Source organism: Falco cherrug, chromosome 1, assembly GCF_023634085.1.
Source record: "Falco cherrug isolate bFalChe1 chromosome 1, bFalChe1.pri, whole genome shotgun sequence".
Lineage (NCBI taxonomy): Eukaryota > Metazoa > Chordata > Aves > Falconiformes > Falconidae > Falco > Falco cherrug.
The window spans coordinates 58,468,629-58,491,532 of NC_073697.1; the positions used below are offsets into that span (position 1 = coordinate 58,468,629).

Consider the following 22,904-nt stretch of genomic DNA (forward strand, 5'->3'; position numbering starts at 1 on the left):
GAGTGCTAGTGTGTGTGTGGTCTTTTCCTCATGCAAGCTTACCTGAGAAGTCATTCTTATGTTCATAAGCAGCCTGCCATTACTTTAACCTCTTTTTCTTAGCTGTAATTCTAATATACCTTCTGCCCAGATATCAGTGTGCCACACAAATGTAACTACTCAGGCAGCAAATGTGGGTTATCTTAGACTACATAGTCAACAAAACACATGCTGTTTTGCACTCCCGTTTCTGATATAGACAGCCTTTGCCTGATGCAATACACTTTTGCTGTAGAAAAAACTGACATACCTCTAATAACTGATGGTGATTTGCAATTAGCTGTGAAGTGCAAAGCAACTGTCCTAATTAAAACACAGGAAAAAAGGGCTTTTAGATTTTTACATAGCATTGTACATACCCTAAAAGTCCTTGGGTTTGATATTCCTTGGAAATTACTTGCCTAATTACAAGCAGCAGAACTTCTTATAATGATACACCCTTCTTCTCTTACCATGTCTATAAGTACATGAGAATAGTTCCTTCTGCTTTTGTTTGCTCTGACAACTTCAAATAAAGCAAATACAGGTGCCTCCAAACTTTATTGTTCTATCTTTTATGCCGATTTTTACTATTGGATATCATCGTGGTGTTGTGCTTTGTGCATGAATGCTGAAGGTGAACAGCAAGTAAATGAAAGTAACAAGCCAAAAGCTAAAAGTGCATTTTTATTGCTTTCAAAAATATTATCACTCTTCCTTTCTGTTTTACTCTTGTGCCAGGGGGAGAGGGCAGATTATACTCTGAATTAGACTTGTGAAATTTCTGAATTTGCCAAGAACCTATTGTTATGGTTCTGAAATGATACAGGAAGAACCAGTGACCTGAAACATTGCAGCCAAGGTTGGTGAGGCTGCGAGCACACCCACCATTGTGCAGATGTACTTTGGGCTGTGTAGATACTTGGTTTAACTTGCCGGATGCAAGGCAGGAGCCTGCGATCAGATACATCCAGAAGCTTGTACTAGAGGTGTGAACCACGACAAGTCCAGTTCCTTTTGCAAAGTTCTTGCAAGATAAATAAGCAAAAATATTATGGTACAGATAATATGCTGGTACAGAAGGAGAGAAAATGGACTTATGGAGCCCGAGGCTGCCTGCAGTTTTATTTGGCTGCTTTCCTTGATTTTCATTCCAGGCAGCCAGTACAGAAGAGGCAATACTGTGATACACAGAAAATAAGTTTACCTTTTATAAAATAGCCTTTGTTCGATAAGACCACATCAGTTTAGACCAGCAGAGAATTTTACCTATTTCTTCTCACTGATGCCATTATCAGTCCTCCAGAGCACTGTGTTATTACTTTTTTTCAATATAGAGCACTGATTGCTCTTGAAATGCTGCTGCAGTTTGTCAAAGCAATGAGGTCGGTTCTCATTTATGGAAAGACTTCTTTCTACAACTACAGTAGAGCAGAGGAAGCTTTCAGAAAGCAATAACTGGAGCTCAGCACCTTTAATGTGCCTGTAATTTTTTAAGGTAAGTATACATTACTGTGAGCAACTTTTATAGCCAAGCCATCAGACAAAACATTGCATGTAAACACACTAAAGCCTTTAAGGAGAAGGGAATAAATGAAAACTATGATGGTTACAGGCTTTTTGATAGTCTATCCTTAAGAAAATTCCCCTTTGTGACAGCTGTATTCCTACTGATACTCTGCACCAGGCAGACTACTTTTGTCTATTAATCAGACGTACATGTGCTAACAATACTGAGTCCTTTGATAGCAAAGCAAAAATCAATGAAGCTGAAGTCAGGGATAGTTTGATTTCTATCAGAGTCTCAGCATGCTGTAAGATGAGTTTTCTTCTACTGATCAGCACATCTGAGTCTGAAATACTGGTGGGTTTTGTAAGGAGAGGATTTATTGTTTTAATAATCATACTAGGTATTTAGTTTTCCTATGTCTCCAGGCTAATTTCAGAGAAAACAATGATGAGATAGGAGAGATGTGGCTGCCCAATCCTGCAGGCAGATGTGATTAGGTTTATACTTGTTTTTCAAGTGGTATATTGTGTTATTAAATTTGCTAAACACCCTTGAGAACAGGAGACAGGGCAAAAAGGCTTGTAAAACCACTCACATGCTTGAAAGTGGCATTGTCAAAATTTCGAACCATTGAACTCCCTGAAAATGATAAAATGTTATTGGAAAATTATCTTAACAATTCTACCGACCTTCAGATAATATAAAGGACCATCTTCCTACTGTAGTAGCAGCTTATATCACTTAGGGATATGTCCCCGGCATGGTAAACCAAACCACCAGACTTCTCATGCATTTCAAGCATTCTTGATGGTTAGAGGTGGGACCTGAGGTAGCGATCACAACATGAATAGTCCCTATTAAATTCAAGCTCTGTGTGTGTGTTCATTTATTGGAAAGCCTGAAATCGCTTGATGTTTTTTATCTGGGTTCTTTCTCTTCTTTCTGAGCAATAACGCCACCAACTAATTATATCTGAAGAGAGATCCCTTGAGAGAAGGCTGACATCTGTGTCACACGCTGACTGCTCTATTAGAGTCTACTGTTCTATGCAGTCAGTGTCTGATCAGGTTTCATGTGCCTCGAAAGCCAGACAACCTGCAATAGGATACTCCTAGGCAGTGAAAGCACATTAAATATTTAAACACAGAATTTGACATCATCCATTAGGTCTATTAAAGAATCTCACTTCTTGCTGCCAAAACTAACCACACAGCTTACCAACTGTATGACTTTTAAAATTACTGACTTTCTGCTTCTTATGCCCTCCATGAATGTTTCCATGCTAGTTTCCAATGTTTCCACAATACTGCCAGCAATCTCTATGCAGGTTTCTAATGCTATTCTCACTGAAGATAATGGCACTTAAATTAGTTTTGTACTGTATAGGAGAAGGGAAGTAATAATTTATAGCAGAGACATAAATGAACAATTTTTTATGAAGGAAATAAATTCTTAATTTGTCAGAAAAATCTGAATTCATCATGCAAAATATTTTATTGTAAGACCTCTTTGGTCTAGTATCAAATCACTGAGAACCCCAGAAGGGAGGCAAGTGGTGCCTTGCCAATTCTTGGAATGAACTCCTGGAAAAAACTAAAAATAAAAATTAAATAACTTCCCTGTGGCCACACATTGACTGCAAAGGCAAAGCTGAACATTACAGCCAGGTTTTGTGACTGTCAGTGTTGTCCTTAGATTGGTAAGGATGTTGTCTATCTCTGGAAAATGCCACAGTGTTTTTCCTCAAAACGCTCAGCATTGCTCTAGTTCTGCTCCATCTGGAATCAGTTAATATTAAGCCTATACTCCATACATAAAATAACGGTACCATATTGGAATTGTATTTTACTTTCCCAGAAATATTGGCAACATTCTTACAATAATAAAAGCCCACTGCATTGTGGATTTCTTTTCCCCTTAAAATATTTAGGGTTTATTTCTAGATAAATTTCTTTGGTGCTTCTTGGGTCACCAGTTCTTTCTGTGGCTTTCATCAGAAAGAAAACTTTGTTCCTGTTTTGTCTGATTTCATAATCTCATAGCCACCTTTGTTGATTCAAGAAAAAAGATTACTTTATGCTCATCCCATTGTCTGTTTTTTCTAAATTTTTTGCAGGGCTCTGGAAAAGCAACTTTGGAAAAGAAACCTACTCATTGTTCTTTAATTTTAGTATCGCCTCTAAATTAATGTCCTGAGAAACTGTTCCGCTTCAGAAATTATTCAACTTTCTTCATTCTGTTACTATTTAGACCACTATCACTGTATGGTTTCAACAGGAGAGTAGTTAAAGTAAGAAAGCAGAGCTAAATACCAGAATATTATCATTTTTGATGGATCTGCAGTACTTGGCTGATGTGACACTGTGATAACTTTAAACATTGATGCTGAAGTTAAAAAATGCTGCTTTCAGGTTATGTTGACGTAGAACATTTGTATACAAAATGATGTTATGTCAGTAAGTGTGGTATTACACAATAATAGCAAAAATGTTGAGAAATTATATTTAGGAAAAAAGAAACAATGAGTCGTTTGTTTTTTTAAGGGGAGAAAAACTAATATGTTGTGGGTTTTTTTTTAAAGCATTTGTCTGAAGAAACCTAGCTTGATTTGTTTCAAAGAGGTGGGCAGTGTTGCTCGTATGTTAATCATGGTTCTAACTTCATGGTAGCTTCTAACTTAAAGGTAACTTCAGCTGGCAATGTAACGTCTAAGCAAGTGTAGGAGGAGAGAGACATGACAGGAGGATATGAAAGTGATGACAGAAGGTATAATCTTTGGCCAGGAACAATAACCTACTGCTTCATCTACATGGTCTGACTGCAGGAACCACTTTGGGCTGAGGTCTGATGTGACTGCCAGCATATCCCGGAGGAAGCCAAGTGTATCTACTGCTTAGCATAGTCCCCAAGGGACACTTACCTGCTGTGGGGTGGACCTTGCCAGCTTCTCTTCAGTTTTTCTTGAGAGGGCTGCAGCATCATCTGTCATCAGAGAGCTTTGACACTGGATGTGTGCAGCTGGGTAGTCTTAGAGTAAAAAGAGCTCCAGCTGCCCACAGGACTCAACAGGGATGGTGGCTACCAACTCCTGTGAGCAACCTGGAATTCAGTGTGCTCTTGGGCTTGCTCTAAAATGTACCATGGGTGACAGTGCACAAGTCTTTTTGGTATGCTGTTCTCTCTGCTCTATAGAGTAACTTCTGTGAGAGCAGGAGTCCTTCTGTACAAACCAGTTTGGGGGTTTGCCTCCATGTCTATGCTTCCAGTTGAAATCAACTCCAGTCTTTGCCTCATCATTTGGTAAACTGCTTTTTCATTTTTTTTTCTTCCAGCTAATGCAGACTTGACTGGTTTTCCTTCCCAAAATGAAGATGTCTGTGGTTTCTCACATACACAAAGCTGTGGGCAATGAACAGAAAGAAATATAGCACTGACGTATTTATTCAGGGCAAAAAAAAAGATCCTTCAATTATACAAAATCTACCACTGACATCAGATACTTAAAAAATAGGTCAAGTTTCTGAAGCTGTCATTTTCAAAGTTAAGAAGAACTTCCCGGACACAGGTTAAGGATAAGGTAGTAAGGTCAAGGGGGGACAGAGAAATATCTTTTGTCAATTTAGTCATCACAAGGAAATAACTTAACCAGGTTCCTTACTTCTTCAGTTCATCTCTGCTTTCTTTACCTTGGCCCTTTGCAGCTTTCTCACTTGCATCTCCAACTCCATTCTCCTGTCTGCAAACCCCCAACCTTCCCCATCTGGCTCTCCTTTTCACTTCAGCCTGACTCAGTGCTTGCCACATACCTAAGGAATCAGCACAATGCCTAACCTGCTCCTCACTCTCTACACCGCTCCAGAGATGCTGTCTCCTGCTTACCTGTTATCTTTTTTACATTCTTGGCTGGTGCAATGCACCTCTAGGAAACAGATCTCTATCTCTTGATACTGGAACTGGAGTGTCACTTTATTGGCAAAATGTAAGTCTTATTAAAAGCTTTTGATGTGATTCAAAGTTACATGAAATGTAAGAGAGATCATAATAGCTGATCCCACTTTTACTACTCCAAGACTGAACTGTACAGTATATTTTGTATCATCCTGTCTTCCCTCAATTGTAAACCATTATTCACATAAGTAATTCTGTCTCAGTTGCATTGCTGTGCATCATAATAGATATTTTCTTCTTTTCGTGGTTTTTTCCTATTTGGTTTTGCCTAAACTTTTCCAGACTTAAAGATTTGCTCTGTGTTTGCTTCTCTGAGTAATTTGGCTTTAGCTTCTCTTTGCTTTTGAAGTTCTTCTGCTAGTGCCCTGCTTCATGATCTGAACAAAAATGACCTTTGAGGAGGCAAACAATCTTGCAGTCTTTGCTTAGTAAAGAACTGATTGAAAAGCGGTATCCCATTTCCTCTGAAAATGTCTGGGTTTTTTTCCCTTGCTAAGCTTTTGCCAAAAGAAGTGGAACATTTCTTACATTTCTAGCACTTTCCAGTTTCTCAATGTGTCTGTGCTGTTTGCCACCGCTTGCATTGAATCTGAAGTACCCGCCACCGCTGCGGGATTTCATATCACACACTAAAGAGAACCAGCAAATACAGTAACAGCTTCAAATACACTCTAACAGTGGAAAAGCACAGAAGGAAATAATTACCACTTTATTTGTGTTATTAGGCTGGACTGACACAACCCCTTTCAGCACACCATCTGTCTTTGGTTAAAATGGAAAGGTTTCTTATGAAATGATGCATTTGCAAGGGGTTCACAGCTGCATAGCCAACCAAATTTTTTAGCATCTGTTCGGTCCAAAGAGATCTGGACTTAATGTACCTTTGAAAGAATATTCTTGAAATGGTGCTTTACTTCAGGTAGTCCTCTTCTGATGTGTCAGTGGTTAATAGCACCGTCAGTGGTGAGCCACGTACTTTGTTGCTTGGAAAGGTCAGGAAGGAGGCTAATGTGAGCCTGGCCAGCTGCCTGGAAAAAAATGACCTATTAAAGCAAGGCCAGAATGGACTGTGCATTATTTTTTTGTGCTTTTGTTGTTCTAAATTTACTAATGGGGTTATCAAATGGGACTGTGGAAGGAACACTCAGTGGAGTGAGCGGGTTCGTGTGACCTGAGAAGGCCTGCTGTCCAACTGTCTCTAGGCTTTTTACCTTTCGGGTCCATTCCAGGTTTTCAAATCTATACCATGTAAGAGACTGACATTTTTATAGCTGTAAGAAGACTATGACTATGCACAGAGAGAGCATTATGTGGTCACCGACATTGCTTAGTCATGGGTCTTGCTTCGCCACCAGGCAATGATAAACAGTAGTAACAATCATAGCATACATTCAGTCAGTAATGAATGCGTTTCAGACCACAACAGTTTTGTTCTTGTCAGTTTTCCACTGTGTTTGTTAACTGAAGAGAATGATGAGTTTACTCTTACTTGAGCATTCACCTTAAATGTGTTTGTGTTCAGTAATCTCTTAGTATGAAGCACAAGAAATGACTGGGTGCCAAAAAAAGGACTAAATATTTATATAGCAGTCCAGAAAGGTCATGGCATTGTGCAAAGGGATAATCATGCACAATGCCATGACAGTTGATAGTCTTATTTAAAAGGCAAACAAAATGGCTATCTCCAGATATGATTTATATGTCTGTGCAACTAGACCATGCATGCATAGTCATTCCAGAACTAGGACATAACAAAGTTGCTGCTGCTGCTGTGCCATACATTTACACATAAACAATTAATCCAGCAGGTCCAGTGCATGTTCAAATTGACAGGTATGCATAGATCAATATTATGGACATGCATAGTAGCACCAGCACATCCGGGTCTGGGTCTCCTGCTAGCCCAAAAGGCCTGGCTACTCTCACTGCAGGTTTTAAACCAGTCAGTGAGACCCACTCTGATGTGAAGATACTGTAGGTGCAGGCAGCCAGCTGTCTTTGGCATCATGTTGGTGGGAGCAGCAGCCAAACCACCTCAGCCCCATGGGACTGAACCTAGCTTGCCATGGAAGATGGGCCAAGCTGTGTGGGACAGCAGTGGAGTAAGACGGTCATGTTTCTCAGTAGGGGAAGTAGTTCTCCTACCCAGCAAAAGCCTCAGCAGCAGCAGAAGCAGCCAGCCTGTGTCTCCCAAGCTCTTCATACCCTGGCTGTGTCTCTGTTCTTCCCTTTTCTTCTTATTTCCAGGAGATGTGTCAGGGACAGCTTGGTGTTGGACCATCATCCTTGGGGCAGCACAATTAAAATTGTGTTATGATGTTAAGAAGCTGTAAGTTGGCTGGTACATTACATTCTTCTGCCATAGAGGTCTGTTCTTTTGTCTGATGCAGAGAAGTTGGGAAAGGGCTCATTCTCGCAAGGCATGATCAGCTTGATGTATGTGAGCAGTTCTGTTAAAACCAGCAGACCTACTTGGAGAGCACAGATAGGTACATGCAGTAGGATTTACAGAATCTGAGATTGCCTTTTAAACAGCTATTTAGTTTAAAGATTAGATACCCAGTTTCTTTGTCAGAAGGGTTTCCCTCATCTTCAGATAAAGGAGGTAGAAGTTCCTATTAGCTCTTGTTCTGCAGCTGCAAGTCTTAGGTCAGTTTTTCGTCCAAGTCCTCCTGCAAGAATAGTTCCAGATGTGAAGATCGGGATGTGGCTGCCATGCTCTGGGGTTATCTGAGTCTCTCACTCCCACAGCTTCAGGTGCTCTCCCTAACAGCTTGAAAGCTCTGGTATCACTGGCCTTCAAGCAGTCTGTCTGATGGGATTGCTCTGCAGCCATGGCTATAGATATGGGCCCATAAACAGCTTGCCTGTGCAATCTGGAATGTCAGCTAGTAGACTAGTTCCCTGACAGTAATACAAGGACAATTTGGTGTAATGGGTCCGTTCCCACCAGATACGTTGGGCCCCACAAACCACGTTGTCCAGTGATGTGTTCTGTCAGAATTCCCACATTTCTAGCAAACTGCCTCCCTCGAGCCCTGAGTTATGACTGAAGACACTAGATGCCATTTCATGCAGAAGTGTGATCATCTAGAAAGTAAAAGATCTAAATAAATAACTCAAAACCAGTTCAGTTCCTCAAAAGTGAAGATATAGTGATGAGTAGTATTTTGGCATTCGCTATTGCTCATTCTGATGAGAGTCAGTGGACTGCACTACTTGACTTAAATGGGCATTAAGAGGGGCCATTAAAATTTGACTGTCCTTAATCAAATTACCCTATCACATATAAACCAGCCTTCCCACACATTAATTTTCTTAGTGTGTTTTTCTGGTGTATGTTTCTATTTTTCTTTTCCCTTGTTCTTTGACAAGGAAAGGAGAATTATCGGATTATTTGAACAATTTCTGCCAGCTTCCCCAAGGTAATGCATTCACCATCACCCCAGCAATTAGTAGTGATATAAACACAGGTGGCTAAAACCCGTTCTACCACTGTGTGCTGTTGTATTGCCTGAGTTATTCTTGAATTTTGATATGCTGCATAGCAGAACTAGAGGGCAAATCATCTTGGATCTTGTGTGTCCATTTGCTGGCAGTATGTTTTCTAAAGAATACACAACATATTAGCCATCCTTCTCCATTTAAATAATGAAATTTTGTTCTAGAATTCTGAAAACAAGGTCAGGCAAGGACTTTTTTAACGGAGAAACAACATCTGTTTCTTGTGTATTACCATCTTTTATATAGGAAATGTGATTACTTCCTCTGTTCCATTTGATGATGCTAGTGTTGTTTTACATTGCTAGTTACATTTTTCTTTCTAATTTGAGCATTTTTGTTATCCAGCTGGTGTTCAAAAATCAAGCCTTACTTTCCAGATGTCATAGTAGAGAAAAGGTTCAACTTCAAGGATAATGTTAGTAAAAATATATGAATGACGTTAGGGTTCTTGTGGGGAAAAACAATGATGAGCACAGGAGAGGTGATAAGTTCATTAAACTAGCAGAGAGAAAAACCCAGAGCAGGTCACAAAGCATCAAGGATAGCTCTGAAATCATTGCTCTAAGTAGCAAAGGAAAGATGAGAGGTAGTTAAAAGTGGATTTTTGAAGGAGAAAACAAACTGTGACAGCCCTGTTACAACAACATTTTCATGCTTCAGCCTGTGTTTTATGACTTGCTTCAAGTGAGATGGACAGAACTGGGTAAGACTGAATAAACAAAGGATGCTTCTTACTTCAGCACATATCAGATATGGCCCCGACAACAGTTTGACAGGGTAGGTGTTCAGATCAAAATCAAACAGGTGGTACAGTAAGAACAAGGATATCTATAAAGCTATTTGTGAATTTGAGATGTAATGTAGAAGATGTAGTAACAAATGCTTTTTATATGGAGACAGATGAGTGTTTAAAAATGGGCCTAAGATTTGACAGCTTTGGCTGGGAGAGAAGTAATGAGATGGGAAGACATAATGTGTACGATATACAGTGCCTTTTTACAGTGCATCTTGTGACCCTGCTCTTTAGGTCTCCTCATTACTAAACCCTTCACCTAGCCCTGACCAGACATCTGGAAGCCATTCATGAAGAGCTAAGCTGTGGATTAACATTCCTGGTGTACATAGGAGGATGATTTCAAGACTCCACAAGGCAAACAAAGTTGAAAGGAAGAAAGAGTTCTTATTTAAGCAATGTTAGGTGTGGTATGTTTGTTCACCAAAGCCTGGAGTATGTTTTTATGCACCCAAGCAACAGGACTAGGAATATTGTCCTTGTTCCCTCTCAGGAAACATGTCATCTCAGCCTGAATCCCCTGCCTGGTGGGGAAATAACATCTTCCCAACTAGTGAGCCCCATCTTGTAATTTCTTACTTTACACTATACTCACTAACTAGGAAGTTACTCTTTTCATAGCAGTAATCTTAAACAGGAATTTGTCACTCCTGAGATGTTCATAGCAGAGCTGGAAACAAAGGATCCTCTGTGCTTGACAGAAGCATTTTTCACCTATCATAATTTAAAGTACTGGTAACACATTTCTGCTAAGATTCAGTGCTCCCCATGCTACAGAAACACCACCCCCATGTCTCTGCTAAGGCCTGTTGCATGAAAGGATTGGGAAGCTGGCAAGGACTTTGCTTCCCTGAGTAGCAGGGAAAATGCAGGAAAGGACAGTGATTCCTCCACCCTGCCATGTCTAGTGTTAGGGGGAGAGAGAGCTACGTGGCACTGTGAATCAAGTGTGTGAGCCTGGAGAGCCCTGGAGAGTGGGATCCAAAGGGATGAACTGGACAAAGCTTTGCTCTGGTTTTGGTTTTGGTGTCGTGTCCCCCCCTCCTGCCATGAATGAAGGTCAGAACTCTAACAACAAAGCACCAGGACAAAATGAATAATCATGATGACACTGAAAGCTGTTAAGCATCTCTAGCCACTCTCTGAAGGAACCAAAGGTACGCTATACGACACTGATAAAAGAGGTAGTTCATGATAAGACTGAGACTGGTGCTTGAGGCCACTTGCAACAGGAAGTGCGTTCCTCAAATTAAAAAAGCTTGATACACTCTGTCTGACCTTAGTCTGCCATCAGTCACAGACACTTTTGCAATATAACACACTGTTGGTGACAGTTTGAAAAATTAAAGAATGATTGAAGATCCACCTTCAATCCAAATATAGGCATCTGGAAATAAGTACGCCACAGCACACGGACCAGGGCTTAGCACTGAAATTGCACCAGGTGTTGCATAGTATGCAGTATATGGCATGCACTAATCTGCATTGTTAATTAACTATCTCTTGTTTGCCCTTGTGGCACAGAAGTTCATGCGAAATCCCAAAGTCCAGTTTTTGGGCTCTTCTCAGTGAACACCTCCCACCCCAGCTGCATCGTCATTTCAGATGTTCCCTGGAAAAAGACAGTTTCTTGATCAATGCAGAGGAAACAGCCACTGCCAAGCTGTTAACAGCCCCCATTGATCTCTGCTTGCTTCCTGAACTGCATCGTGTGCTGATTGACTCAAGCTAAAATTTGCATTATTCATTATGTTCTTATTTATTTATGATATTAGCAGGAATCTTGAAGAGGTTTCCTTTCCCTGGCTGCCACCTCCTCAGCATAACCTAGGCTAGGAAGGAAAATGACTCAAGTGGGGAATAAAAAAAGGAGAGTAGATAAAGCTCATATCTCAGTGAAGACTGCACAGCCCAGCTACTAGTGATGGCAAAATACAACAGACTTTATCTCAGAGAGGTGTTTCCAGTGCAGTGCATTGCTTATGGGAGAAGGATGGAAGCGAGTCACATCCCAGCATCAGGGAATCTTTGCTGTAGTTACAAAGTGCCGCAGTCGGCACAAGTTTCACTAAGCAGGAGAGTTTTGTGGTACTCTTTTTGTGAACATGGAACATCTGCTTAGGCTTGAGCAAAATTTAAGGCTTAAGTGCATAGCTGTCAAAACCGAAGTTCCTAAGTACAACTGCCATTGGCTTTAATTACTCAGGTATTTGAAACCTGGTCTGTACTTAAAGGACAGAGGATGACTAACATAGGCTGGTTTATTTACTTTTTTTCATTCCACAGTTTATAATGCTTAATGTATTTTTAATTATAACAATAAAGAAAAGCTCTAATGGATATCTTTAGAATAAAATCGTAACAATACACTTACAGGAAAGTAGGTCTTTTGACCAAACGTATTATTTTTTTTATCATAGTGCATTACAAAGCTGCTTTTAGAGTCCACAAAAATTCTTCAGTGTCTAAAATAACCATCTGGAAACATTGTGATACAGTAGCATTGACTGAGAACAAAAGTCAAAGTGGTATGCCTTTTATTCAAAAAATTTCCAGATACAAACCAGAATTGTCAGGTTTTGTGACTAGATTAATCCTCATGCAGCACCAACCATGCAGCGTGAATGTTACCTGACAGTGCACGATACGTGAAGAGCTTTATTTACAAAAAATTGGTGACTAATACTACATCTTAGACTTCCCATGATGGCCACTGCTTTAAAGAAGAAAGGAAGTGGGGGTCTTGCTCTAGTTGCTCTACACAGTCTTCTTTCAGAAAAGTCAAATGGACCTGACAAGAGCTGCCTGCCAAACAAGAAAAAAAACCAACCAAAAACCTTAGAAAAGGATGAGTCAGAAACTGAAGCAATGAGCTCAGAATCTTGAAACCCTCCTTAGGTCGACACTTTTTTTATAAAAGCCTTCCTTGTCAATATGTCTGGCTCCAATTTGTGTTTCATGGGGACCTACTCATGGAGCACATCGTCAGCACTGTTTCTGAAGTGGAGCAGAAAATTTCCACCACTGTATTTATTGATCAGAAAATGCTGCTTCATAATTAGGCTTCTTTTCTTTTTTTTATGCTTGCTTATGTGAAATACCACTCTGAAAGAAGTCAGTGAGGTATTCCAATAGTGGTGAAGTCTTCCCTTTTCCATTTCCCAAATGTAAGTCTTGTGTTTACCATTTAAAATCGACATACTTTCTAATAGTTTTAATTTTGTAAACATTTAAAAATGGTAACCTTTTAAAGTCAAAGTAAAAAGCTATCATTCAAATAAATAGTAAGTATTTTACACAGTCCAGAACAAAATCCTTAAAATACTTTCTGTATATGGGAAACAAATTTTGTTTCAAACTCGGATTCACTACAAAAGTGAACTTGAAACATCAAAACCTCCTCATGGCACACAATTTCTGCATTTCAGTCAGTTCTATTCACTCCAAAATACTGGGCTGATGTCTCATTAGATGTCTCGTTACACCTAGCGGAGTGCACGTTTGGAGGAATTCAGTAGGGGAAGGTCACCAGGAAGGACATCATGGCCAGCGAGCTCCTGAATTGGCCATGACTGCAGTAGCTCCAGACCTGGTAACTCACTCAGGCAGTGAATCATGCCGAGAGGTAGGATTTTTAATTCATCTGGATTTTAGCATTCACAGTAGTGTCTGAACACAGTGCTACACTGTCCTTGTTCTGGTCAGAACCTGTGCCCCTAGGCACAGAGGTTCCCCAAGCAGAGACAACCAAAATTCATGATGATGCGTGGCATCTGGGAGCCTGTCTGAGTTCCTGCTCCCAGGTGTTCTACCAGGCAGCCACCCTTTGCCTGAAACCACACACTGAGAAGGATGCCCTTGGTGGAGACATGGTCTCTTGTTGACTGTTAGAGCTGGCAGACCCTTTTTGGGTTGTCAGGTGTGGAAGTTGCTTACTGGTTGCATTTTAAAACTGAAAAAGGCAGATCATGTATAGACCTATAAAAAAGGAAATTGGTAATAGGAATAATATGTGGGAAGACGGTTATTCTTTTATTTGCCCAAGAGCCCTTGTTATTTGAAGGACCTGTAACGTGGGTTTCATGACATGTTTTAGTAGTTAGAAATACCCAGGTCTCAGCTGCACTGGCCTGGGAAGCACCTTGTAGGCAGCCTGTGGGTTTTGTAGTGTCTTTGAATCATATAAGTCAGAAGCAGCTGGTTTTGTGCCACATCTCACTGTAATGCTGAGCTTGATTAAAGTCTGAACATTGATGAGTTCTCTGCCTCCAATTCAAGCTGATCTTTTAACTCTGGCTTTGAAATGTCATCCTGGAAGAAGGCAAGGACAAACACCAGAAAATGTCCCAGGAAGCTTTTAATTGCTTTTCATTCCTCAATTTGCCTTCTCCTCCCTTCCCACTCTGAAACAAGAATTGCTTGGGTTTTTTTCTTTTTAACTAAAACCAAACTATGAGAAAAGCAGGTTTTACCCTACTCTGACAGCTGTATGTGATTTACAGCCCATATTGAGTATGCTGGTTTCATTTCCATCACTTGTCTCACTCAGAGCAAACTTAGCTGTCTGCAGATGTGATCCTAAGAAACTGCACCCCACAAAGCACTGGCAATCTCGCCCGTTTGAGTTAAGTCAGGCTAGGGGCTTGCTCTGTTATCATTGCTTATTTGTGCTATCTGAGAAAATGTTAGCTCCATGGCTGGTGGATAATAGCAGAGCTCTGTTGATTGCTGGAGGCCAAGACCTCCTGCTTATGAAAACAGCCACTATTTGTCTTCTTTTAATCTGTTAGGATCCTCAGTGGCTGCTAATCAGTGCATTTCCAGTGGAGAACAAAGTCTGAACGTTTAACATCTCCCCTCAATTTACACTGAGTTATTGCTGGGATTTGCCAGTCCCAGCTCCTCCATCTCTGCAGATCTGGACCAGGATTTTGTGGCTATTTAAGTACACCATGCCCCTGGACAGCACAATTACAGGGAGCCTTTCCCTGTTTCATTCCCAGCTCTACCTTTTCATGTTGTTTACCTAACAGGGTTGACCTGCGGTCATTCCAGTTACAGTTGGAAGGTATCGGTGTGTCAGTATCTAATCAGGCAGCAACTCCTGGTAATGCATTACCTATCTGGGACTTAGAAACAGAAGTTTGCCTTTTCCTTACCCTAGTTCTCATAAGACATCAATACTGTAATGCTTTAATTTATGAGGCTAATAAATTACAACTTTCTTTCCATGTTCTGTGGAAAGACAAAAAGTTGTTATTATTCTTGCAAAACCACATTAAACAGAGAGCAACAGCAACCAGAGTATTGCTGACATTGCTTAATGAAAACCAGAGCATTGCAGTGGAAAACACACTGGGAAGGACAGCTTCAATTAGAGGAAAAGAGAGATTAAAGATCTCTTTTATACAACCTAGGGAAGGAATGTGAAAGAATGGTGTAATTGAAGGATAAAATGGAAACAGTAAATGGCTTACGATAAGATCAGTAAGCAGAGACAGTGAAGCCAGTATTGCTAGGAATATGTGTAGAAGTCCATAAAATCCCCAAAAGCCAATTCAGACTGGAACAGACAGATACAGAGGAAATATCCCAGGAATTGTGAGCATGTAGAAATCCTATTGGATAAGGACAAAAGGTTTGAAAGGGAAGAATGCAAACAGTTTCAAAACCAATCAAGTATTTGTCACATCAAAAAAAAAAATTCACTGAAATGGGAGTAGAGTCAGGAAGATCAAAGTCTTTTCCTGAAGGAGACATGAATGAAATTTGGTGACAATTATGCTCTGAAGATACCCCTGTAATGGCAAAATTTGGTCTTCTCAATAGGGAAAATCTGCAGAACTTGGAAAGGTAAAACCACTTAAACTTGAAACTGTTATAAGCATGTGTCATATTTCTTCTTAACACATTGTATAAAAGGGCTTTGACTTAGACAAGTATGTTTTTAATTAATTTAAATTGTTAATTTAACCAGGCTAAGAACAAGGGCAGAGGGGGAGGAAAAGGGGATAAAGGAAATTATTTCAACTTCAAAGAATGTCCAACTGCATTAACAACAAGGGAAACAGGATACCAAGAAGAGAAGATCTTCTGCAAAGCAGTCCTTATTCTCCCTAGGCTTTCTGTAACAATTAAAAAAATTCAGCCTTTTGTTTACTGCTTCTCTGATTTTGAGGCAGGGCTAAGCAATCTTGTTTTCATCCACCTATGGAGCTTTGGAGAGTGGCTCCACCTGAGCAATCTGCCACCCGCCTTCCAGTGCAATCTTTTTTTCAGCACTCCCTGATCGGCTGTTACCTCTTGCAGTTATTATTGCCATCTGATACCATCGACCACTTTATTCCAAGAAGTGTTTGAATGTACCTACCCATGTCCCAGTTCTCTCTGTTCTTAACTGCTGCCTACCCTGTCTTTGTACCATGGGCTTGTTCTTGTCATTTGGTCCTTTCCACTGTCTGCGCTTATTCCACAAACTTTCTTTCTGTCTCAGCTATTACAAGCCCTGAGGCTACTCCAGTATGTGTGCACAGGCAGGCATGTATACGCATGTATGTATTTCGTCTGTTCAGGCCATGCCACCTCCCTGCTCCTTTCTGATGGCATTTGGGGTACAGTTGCCTGGCCACATGCAGACATGTGCAGTGGTGGAAGAAGGGGAACCTGCCCCTGCAGAAGAAGGGTGTTGAAGGTCAGGCCTTAGAGATGTAAGGAGAAGTACATGAGGAAGCTTGGCCAGTGCCTGCCTGTGCCATATCTAGCTCTTTCTAATGCCCTGGGTCCATTAATTTCATCAGTACTTAAAACCCCTCTGGAGTATTTATATTTTTTTTATTGGGTGTTTCTAAGAGACACAGATAAAGTAATTGGTCCAACAGTAAATCTGCTATGATGTGTTTATAAATACGGGCTTTAGGTTCTCTGGAAAGTTTAGAATTCTGTTTTCAACAATGCAAGTTTACACAGAGGTAGAAACATGGACCAGAAGAACTAGGTCATTATGGGAGTTTCTATTTTTACTTGAAGTAGATGAACGTTGACTGACATCTTTACAAAAGGATGACACTATTAGCAGTGGAGGCTGGTGGTGTTGGCAGACTTACCAGCACTGTTGTTTCTCTTTGGTTTAAACTCTGCCCTGGTGAGGCACTAGGGAACGTTCCTGTTGCAGCAGCAGCAGCACTATGTACAGCTATCCACATTAATTAGTCTTGTTAATCAACAAGGTGTGTTTGCCGAGGCTAAGTAGTACACTGATGGGATTTTTAATTTAGCAGATTAGCTTCCTTGGCACAGCTCTGTGTCATATAGACATGTTCAGGTTGACCTGCACGATATGCCTGGTAACTGGTACCATGTTTTCCCCAGTGATAAGTGACCATCAGGTGGAACTCATGATCCTGGCCATGAAGCAGAGCAGGACCTGAAGCAGCTCTCTATCAAGAACTGCACCTGGGTAACTCTGATAGCCTAACAGGGCATGCCACCCCTTACACACACTCCAGGTAGGTGATTTCTACCTCCTTTCTTCTTCAGCACATACAGCTTTGTTAATGTTCTGAAAGGAGAATTATTGCAGTGGATAAAGATGATCTAAATCTCTGTTCAGGTAGGTTGGGTCCATCCACCACCGGGAAAGGGAGGTGGGCAAAGGTCGGGCTCTGCTTGCTGCTGTGGCTGAGCAAGTACAGGGAGGTGAGTGGTTTGTCACTGCTGGTATAGAGACTAGCAGTAAGATTGGTTATGAGTCTGCCCAGAAACACCTTTTGTGCCTTTTTACTATCTCACAAATTAGAAAACTTCAAAAGTTATTTGGCAAGGAACAGGAAAATATCTCCAAGCTTAAACTTTAATGGGCTGGAGAAAGCCACTTCCCAGGCAACTCTGATCAGATGGATGTCACTGTGCCCTTCCCATTATCTCCATCCTGCCACACCATGCTGCAGATCCTAGAGAAGGATGGGTCCATAACAAAAGATCCTGCCTGGGCAAGTGCTGTTTCTCGTGTAATCTGCTTTACTTGGGACTGAGTTTAGGGTCACAAAACAGTTGCCTTAGTGGTAGGCTGTTATGACACCAGACGTTTAGCATACCTGAACAACTGTTCAGGGAATTTGGAGGGTTACTGCCTCGTGCCTGTGCTCCTCTGGGAGCTCTTTCCCCCTTGATAGCCTTCAATTCCATCCTGCACATTCCTTGAATATTTTATGCCAAATTTGTCATCTGGTCAAACAAATCTCAAAAATTTAATTGGGCTGTAAGAGAGTTCATTTATGCTTCTCTGTTCCTCAGTCACTCAGAAGATGTAAAGCCTGCATTTAAAATTACCATTTTATATAACATGTATGTAGGTATCTGTGCTTACTCATTTAAAATGACTGCTCTATCTACCGTGAGGAGAGGCTTCATTGTGATATAGGTTTTATGTATATGCCCTTTAGAAACCACAGGTTGAACACCTGACTTTGAAGGTGCAGTGAACCAGATTCTGCCCCTCTTATATGAAATGATCCTTCATCTTTGACTTTGTTTAGACGAGGCACTGCTGAAAGTACCCTTTAACATAAGCAAAGGTAGAGGAAATGGTCTACTACCTCTTCAAATGAATCAGCATGACTCAGCTTCCCAAAGACATTTTGGCGCTTTAATTGCCACTGACATGGCCTCTAAGACAATCATCATATCAGCCATTTCACAGAAATGAGACTCAGCAATTTTCCTAAAGCTCTTAGGAAAAACAAACGGTTTGGGAAAGGTATTCATCACAATGAGCGAGACTGAACTGGATGGAGGCAGGTGTATTTGCTCCTGTCGAAAGTATAGCATTTGAGGCAATTAGAATCACAGTAGCTTTTCTGTGTCCTATTTTTAAGTCTTTTGAAGAATATTTGAACACAACTGAAATTTTAAAAACTCTGTGTATTCCCCGTGGTGTTAGAAAATGTAGATTGAAATATTAATGGAGAATAACATGTTCTTGACATGGGAACTAAGTAGGAACCAATGAAAACGTCAAGAGATGTGTAATAAGGTCCTACAGGAAGGAGGAGAATGGCTTCTGGCATGCATTTTGGGCAGAGTGGATGGAATATGGTAAAGATGACAGTGGTATGCCTGGGTAGTTAATTCCCCAGTAGGGGCAGAACAACGAAGACAGTAACATCTGAGACCACTGCAGCCCTGGGCTTCCCACAGAGAAGCAAAGTCCTGCTTTTGAGGAATGAGCAGAAATAAAATCCTGCAAAGCACTATGGCAACCATCACCAGGGATACCATCACAGATCTCAAACATGTTTATGCAGAAGAATTATAAGTCACGGAGTGAGATGATAAACTTGGAAATGGTATTTTAAAAGTAAAAACACTGTCACCTGGTAACAGCAGTGATATAGAAACGTGACACTTGGACTTCTTAATAAAACAAAACTGTTTTTAAAAGATACTGCAGTGATTATCTCCTAGAAATAGCTACAGAGAGTTGTATTTGAAAAATATCTGCAGGCAAGAGAACCAGACATTGTGCAAGAAGGAAAACCAGACCAACAAAGTCACTGCAGTAGAACTATGTGAAGATCTTTAAACAAAACAAAAGTTTTTTTTTAAAAAAACAATATTCACAAAACTATTTCATGGTCCTATGTAAGACCAATACATACTGACATCACATTTAATCACGTTTATGGATGACGCAAATTCCATTGAGTGTAGCGTGGTCCTCATCGATAGAGTTCTGCTGAGCTATAGTCATATTTCACAAAGGTAGAAACCCCAAACCAATTCTTGGTTCTGTTTGGTTTTAAAGAGGGAAGTGGGAATTGTCACGTCCTGCTCCTGGATGTATCACTGACCTGATCTATCACACTGGGCAACCCACCTACTTGTTTCAAGCTTCTGCCTTTCAAAGGAAGACAAAAGCTTGCTGGAGTGTTGTGAAGACGAGCTACTTACCATTTATGCAGAGGGTTAAACATGTGAAGTGTTGGTTTACAAAATGCTGTATGATGTAATTTGTTGGCATTCTTCACAATTGGCATTTTTTATCATGTATCTTAAATGCTTTTCTCTTCCACCTATACTGCCCATGAGCCATCCTGTTTCTCCACAAGTTCTCCAGTCTCATGTAGTGCTTGTTGACACTGCTCACATCTTCTGCAGAGGTACAGGAAAAGACTGTTATCCTTTATTCATGCTGAATTCATGAGTGATCCTGTAAGAACAACAGCTATTAGTACAGTCTGTGTAAACAGATGTTTCTGAATCTCACTGCCAGACCTGGTTCAAATGTGAAGCTGAATGGTCTTCACTGGTAGTCAAATGGTTCCAGACTCCTACCCTGTCTCTCTAGGCATATAAATGTCCGCCAAACTTTGCAGATAATTCAGTTAATGAAGTTGTGGGTTTTTTTAAATCCAGTATCCTACAAGTGCCCTCGGTCTCTGACAGCATCTCCAGCTGCTGCTACTCGGCTCCCCTGTGAAAAAGGCTGGTGTCCAGGAGCAAGACTGGGTCACCCTGACAGCACGTCTGCACGTCTGCTTCTACCCTATGCCACCTGACAGAGAAAAATGAGCAAGATTGCAGTCTGTATTACTGATGATCAGGCAAGCACAAATCAGAACAATATTTCTAATGTTTGAGATTTGAGAGGAACTAGTAATGTTTTTGTAGTAATAGCCTAATCCTGATTTTGAATAACAAAACACTGTTTCTGAGTAACAGGAAAGACAAAAGAAAAACACAAAGACAAATTATCACACATTCCTTCTCAGTCTCAAAAATATTGTCATCTCTGTATTTTCTTACAGGCTTTTTGATTCTGATATGGTCGGTGCAATGTTTGCCTCCCACTATGACATCAAAACATTTCTCAATACTTACATCTTGGCTTATGACTTAAGAAAGGAGCACTGCTCTGCTGCGCTATTTAACATTACTCTTCACTATTATTGGCAGAAATACGTTACTGTCACTTGCACACTGACACAAATTCAATCATCCTTTCAGTGGACACTTTACCCAGATTAAATTAACCCCTATGCATTGTATAAAAGCATTTCAAGTTAAAATGGTTCAAGTTAGTCAAATAATCAAGCAGCCAAATGATTCATTACAGCTGATATCTTCAGTTACATTAGTATTGCATACTTATCTTTTTTGAAGGCAATTAATTTTTTGCAGTCTGGATTTTCCTACTGCTGTACACATAGGCCTTTATGATTGAATTTGCTTGGAGTGGGGAGCTGTATGATTATTCTTTCTCCCTTCTAACTTTTTGTCCTGGGTTTCAAGGGTGGCAGAACAGTTGCTTGGTCTGATGCAGGCGGCATCATCATCATGCTGTGCTTGGAGTACAAAAGCACCCCTGCATGGCACCCACGCTCTGCTGCCTGCCAGGCCGCTGGTTTGCCTTCCACTTGTAGCAGCATTCTGCCCATACTTTTCAAACCTAAAAGACCACATCTTTGTAGAACAATTTATTCTGAATGATAAACAGTCCAGGTGTTTTTTCCCTAGTTTGTGAAGTTAAGGAAATCAGCAAAGTGTCTCCTAATGATTCAGTGTAATAGTTAAAAATGTCAGGGTTTATTTCTAGATGGATGTGGTCACAGTTTTTGCTTTATAAGTGCATATACCAAGCACAACTCAACTATACTGCCATATGAATCAGAAGTGCCTATACAGAAAGTCTGCTGATGTGGGAGTTTCAAGCATGCATTAGTGAGGAGAAGCTGTGACTCTACCTCGAGTGCTTTTTGAAAGCCAATCTCATGCTCTATTACAAACAGAAGAAACAACTATCTGCATGAAGTACACAGCACAGATACTCTTTGCATCATCTAATGGTGAAGACAGGGGTAGGATGGAATTACTTCACTTTGTATGAGTTCCTGTGAGAAAACCACAGAGCTACAGCTTTCTGCTTGGTTGCAAAAGCATAATTCAGATACTTTGATCTATCTCCTCTTGGCAATTCTATAATCCATTTTTATAGCAAACTATATAGGAAGGGGATAGATTAATTTTCCATTATATTATGTTATGTATCAAAACATTCTAGGGGTAATTTGCAAAATATTTCATATAGTGGCTCCCCCATGCCCTCAAGGCTACATGTCTGAAATCAGAACCACTTGCTTCAGGAAAGACGGCAACAATTAAGGGTGGAGGGTGGTTTCCATGTGGTGAAAATCGGTAGGTTTTCACGGCTCCCAGTAGAGCTACCCAGCCTAATTCAGCAGAGAACTTGGCTCCTTAGATGCCTACACAGCTTTTTGTCAAAGATGACCATTCTTGGAGGTGCACACTGGAGTTAGCAAGCTGCCAGGCAGCCTCAGAGCAAAAGATACAAGACTAAAAACTCCAGACTCAACACATGCTGCTGTTGGGGAAAATCTCAGGTTTTCTAGTGCCTTCTTCCTTGCTCTAAGAACAAGGTAACACTGATGAAATGCCTCGATGAAAACTGCCCATCGCAAATTTCAAATAGAAGTAGTAGGAACTTGTGAGTGTATTCAGTGCCAGAGACCTCTGAATTTAGGGGGTTATAATGGAATATAAGGAGCACAAACTGGCCCACCGTTTTTAGTGTTTTTCAAACAGTACAATCTGTACAATCTTTTAGCTATCTGCTAACTTCAATATATTTGCTGATTTGATTTATTTCCTTTATGACCAGTCTGTCAGCTAAGATACAATGGGACTGCAAAAGAACTCTTTAATTTAATGGCTTTCATTAGATTATGAGTTTCTCACCTGAATGAATAAAGACTTATGAGAAATCTAACTTGTGAAGGGCAGCAACAACCACAGACTGAATTTAAACTTATGGAGGGGGCCAGGAGGAGCAAGAAATATTACTATGAACTTAAAACTGCTGTTAAAATCCATATGGGATCTGTGAACAGAGAAGAAATAGAGAATCTGAATACCCTGATTATTTTTTTTAACTACAAATGCTTAATAACCAATCATAACATTTTGACATTTAGGTAAACAGCTATATCGAAAAGTAGAATTTGAGTACAGCAACTTTTGGTTAGTCCCTTAAATTTAGTGCTGTTCCCACTGAAATAAACTGAAATTGGGAGTGTCCACACTATGCAAGTTGTGTAAGACCAGATGAGCGTCTGT

General features: G+C 40.5%; 1 long non-coding RNA gene across 1 annotated transcript; it reads right to left on the reverse strand.

Annotated features, from left to right (window-relative positions):
• Positions 1–692: 692 nt before the first annotated feature.
• Positions 693–11,123, reverse strand: LOC114014254 (uncharacterized). Its single transcript, XR_003557675.2, has 3 exons — positions 7,622–11,123; positions 6,358–6,504; positions 693–4,927 (listed from the first exon to the last, which is right to left on the reverse strand). It is a non-coding gene; the product is annotated as an uncharacterized LOC114014254 (long non-coding RNA).
• Positions 11,124–22,904: the final 11,781 nt, after the last annotated feature.